The sequence below is a fragment of the Suricata suricatta genome, chromosome 15 (genome assembly GCF_006229205.1).
Source record: "Suricata suricatta isolate VVHF042 chromosome 15, meerkat_22Aug2017_6uvM2_HiC, whole genome shotgun sequence".
NCBI lineage: Eukaryota > Metazoa > Chordata > Mammalia > Carnivora > Herpestidae > Suricata > Suricata suricatta.
Genome location: NC_043714.1, coordinates 77359770 through 77363936, shown reverse-complemented (window position 1 = coordinate 77363936; position 4167 = coordinate 77359770).

Here is a 4167-nt window from a genome sequence, read left to right as displayed (position 1 = left end):
TTTGGCGACTGTCTTGCTGAGCTAGACGTGAGTGGCCAAGGCACACAAAAGATCAAAACCGTATTCAGTGTTAGTTCTCCATCCCCCAAGATTGCTGAGGCAAAGTCGGGGCGCTTCTTTGATATGCATTCGACTCTGTAGCCTGCCTAGGTCAGCTTGCCTTGTCTTCCCCCCCTGAAGACTATATAAAGAACAGTTCATTGAATAAACGCTCTCTTTCGCCTGATCGGAGAAGGAGAACCGTGAGTTCTGTCTTTACTCTTTGCGTCTCCCTCTCCTGCCCCCTTTTCCTCTCCCTCCCTCAGGAGAAGGACCAGCGAGGATTCTCCGAAGATTCTCCGCCCTGCCGGTTAGGGTGGATGAAACAGGTACCACCAGGGCCGAGGGGCCCCTGCCCGCAACAACTGCTCACTGACAATGCCCCGGGCCACCCCAGGGCCCTGTTGGAGACGTGCACCGAGACCACATTGTTCTCACGGCTGCTAACAACATCCGTCCTGTAGCTGGTGGATCAAGGAGTAGCTTAGACTTTCAAGTCTTGTTTAAGAAACAATAACAAGGCGAGAGCTTCCCTGGACAGGGAGTCCTTGGACGGGTCCCGGCGAGGCTGAAGACCTTCGGGAAGGACTCGCTGTTCTGGACGCCAGGAAGAAGGTCTGATTCATGGGAAGAAGTTGGACTATAACACTAACAGCAGTTTGGATGAAGCGGATCTGACCTCGCGGAGGTCTTCAAGGGGCTCAGGACGCAGCGGAGGACGGCCCTGCGGGTGTGGGGGGACAGGAGAGCCTGAGTCCCAAGTGGAGCCTGAAGACGGGCCTGAACCGCTGTCCTCTCAGGATGAAGCTGAGGGTGAGGAGGAGGCGCGTGGGGAGGAGCAGAGCACGTGCTCTGGAGACGGAAACTCCTCCTGTTGGAAGGACAGTAGAGCATTTAGAATGTTCCGGAACCCTAGTTGGTAAGGCGGCAGCAGGGTTTAGAGGAAGGTCCCCAGTGGGGAAGGGAGTTCTGTGGGTAAAGTGCTGTCAAACAGCACCACCTGCTCGGGAGACCTCGCTCGTGACAGGACGGGTCCGCTGCCGCACCAAACTGCGCGCTGTCGTCTTGTTTGGGAACTTCCCACCAGCGCCCTTGGGCCCAGCAGCGCCCACAGGCCCAGCCTGCAGCCGGCAGCATTGGGGCAGACCCCCCCGCCAGCAGAGGGACGAATGGGCCAGCGGTTGTTAGCAAGACGGTATTTTTTTATGTTAATTTATTTATCGTGGGAGGGAGGCGAAGGGGGAGGGGCAGAGAGAGCGAACCCCAAGCAGGCTCCGTGCTGCCAGCACAGGGACTGAGGCGGGGCTGGATCTCACGAAACGTGAGGTCAAGATCTGAGCCGAAATCAAGTGTTGGCCCTTAACCAACTGAGGCACCTACCAAGGGAGTATTTAAAAATTTTTTTTGTTAGCATTTATTTAATTTTGAGAGACAGAGAGAGAGACAGAGTATGAGCAGGGGTGGGGCAGAGAGGGGGCAGCTCCAGGCTCCGAGCTGTCAGCACAGAGCCTGACACGGGGCTCGAACTCACAAGCCGTGAGAGTGTGAGCTGAAGTCCAGGAAGGGGGTGTTCTAGGGAAGGTGCGTACATTGATTTTTGGACACAAAGCTGTTGCACGTTTAACAGGCACCAGTAGAGTGTGAACGTGACTTTCACAGCCACTGGGAAACCAAACATTCCTTTGACTCAGGTCACCGCGGTGTCTGCTGTGCCGTGTGGTCGGGAGCCTGGGCCGCCCTCCGGCTGCGCCTCTGTTTTCACCTGCAGGGGTTTGCGAGGGAGACCGGCCTGGACCCTGGGCGCCGAGGGCACCGGACGCGATGTGTGGCGGCCCCCAGCACGCGGCCTGCTCGGCTCTGTCCCTGGCGCGGAAATGGCAGCTCCCCGGCTGACCCTCCCGCCGGCGGACATCAGGGTCACGGCTGTCACAAGCAAAGCACTTTGGGCTTGTTTCTATTTTTGCTTTTGTGAGGGTGTGAGCGCGATTGGGGGGGGTGAGCGCGGTCGGGGTGAGGGTCTTCCTGTTTGGGGTCCCGTATCTCTTCCTTCATGCTTTATCCCAGGATTCAATGTGTTTTTCGAAGTCTGATGCTTGGTCACATTAGCCACCGGGCAAGGGGCCTGGGGTCCCCTGGGCCACATGGACGGTGCCTGCCGAGGGCACACATAAGAGCAAACGGCCTAACGGGGAGACGGGGGCACCGGACACCCAGGAGTGTCTGCGTGGGGTGGGCGCCCCGGGGCTTGGGGTCTTGCCCACAGGACGGGCTGAGGGGCTCACCTTCCCTGGCACCAGCTGGGCCCCAGAGGCGGCGGGCTGGGCCCTGGTCCGGCTGATCTGAAAGTCGATGCCACCATCCACACGCTCCTTTCTGCGGTCTGGGCCCGAGTCCGGGAAGCAGGGGTGTCTCATAGACCACCCCCCCAAAGCCCGAGATCGGGCCCCAGCGAAGGCTGACCATGGGCCACCTGGAGAGAGGGCCGGATGAAGAGCAGAGACACACATACATGTTCCCTGGAACTCGCTGTGCGGGGCCTGGCGCTGGGAACTGGGGGCAGAGCACGGGCGGGTGGGTGGAAACAGGAGAGGGGAGAGGGCTGTGTTAAGGAGGAGGGAGTAGCTGGTGGGGTCTTCTAGGGAGAGCTTCCTGGGGGAGGTGGCCTTTGAGCTTGGTCAAGAAGAGAGCCTCAGGTGCAGCGAGTGAAAGGCAGGCCGGGCGGGCGCGGCAGGACCACCCCGGGCGGGAGGGGAGTGGGTACAAATAACTAAGGGCTCCTGGTCCCAGCCACCCTTCAAGCACACTGGCTGCCGCGTCCTGGTCACTGCTGTCACACACACACGCCTTCGCCCGGGGTTGAGGGAGTCTGCGCACTGACGGCTGGCTGTGCGAGAGCCGTGTGAGCAAGGGAGACGTCCTCAGGGCGGGAGCTGTAATGGAGAAGCACGTCTGCAAACACTTGTGTCAGATGGCGGTGCGTGGTGGGTTCCACCGAGCAGTCGCTGGAAGTGCTGTGAGGGCACCAGCTTGAGGAGCCGGGTGGGACGTGACATTTAAGACGGGAGTTGGCCAGTTGCAGGAGACAGTGAACTGTTTTTAGCCCTGTGAGCAGCATGTGCAAAGGCCCTGAGGCAGGAGGAGTCTGGCAAGCAGAGGGCGCTGAAAGGACAATGGTTGGAGCCTAGACGGTGGGAGAAACGTGGGAGGGGCCAGGGGGCTCAGGCCTGCAGCCTCGTGGGCCCGGCAGAGGACTTTGGACTGTGTCTCGAGAGCAGTCAGGAGCCCCTGGAGCATTTAAACACTGAGTTTGCCAGAGCCGCTCTGGTCTCCTCTGGAGAATGGGCTGGAGTGGGTGGGAGTGGAGTGCAGTGGGGAAGCAGGTACAGCTCTGGCGGGGGTCCAGGTGATGGAGGGAGGGGCCTGGGGAGGGCGGCAGATGGACAGAGAGCTCCCAGAATCCTGCTGGCCCTGCCGGCAGACGGACTGGCTGGGTCTCCTCTCCGGGGCTTGACCCCTGTCCCCTGGGTCTCTTTCAGGGGGGACCACCTTGCCTCCCCGCCCCCCCACGCTCTTCCTCACAGATGCTGCTTTTTCTGGTCTTTGCTCTGTGTGTGTGTGTGTGTGTCTGCACACTTGTGTACATGCACACGTGCATGCACATACCTGTGTTTGTGTCTGCATGAGTATGTGTGCACACGTGTGTTTGCATGTGTGTGGTTGTATGTGAATTTTTGCGTGTGTTTACGTGTGTGTGTTTGTATTGATGCGTGTGTGAGGATGTGTCTGGGGTCTACTGAGGGTGGCCCAGGCACCTTGGGCCCCCACAGCGACAAGACGCCCCCTGGGCCACCTCCTTCAGGAAATGCGTCCTCTACCTCAGGTGCTCTCTGCCCACAGGGACCCCCAGCCGGTGCTCCAGGAGGGCCTTGCCTCACAGCCTGTGTCCTTGTGCTGGGTCCCTGCATGCTGGGCAGGGCAGGGGAGTGGAGGGACCATGCTCCTCTTCACAGGCCTCTCCCCTGGGCTCCCAATCCAGGCGGGAGGGGCCACATCCCTGCGGGGGGGGGGCGGGGAGCAGGGGGGCTCATGAGTGGAGGAGGGGACTCTCAGCCCCAGGCCCCTCCCTGG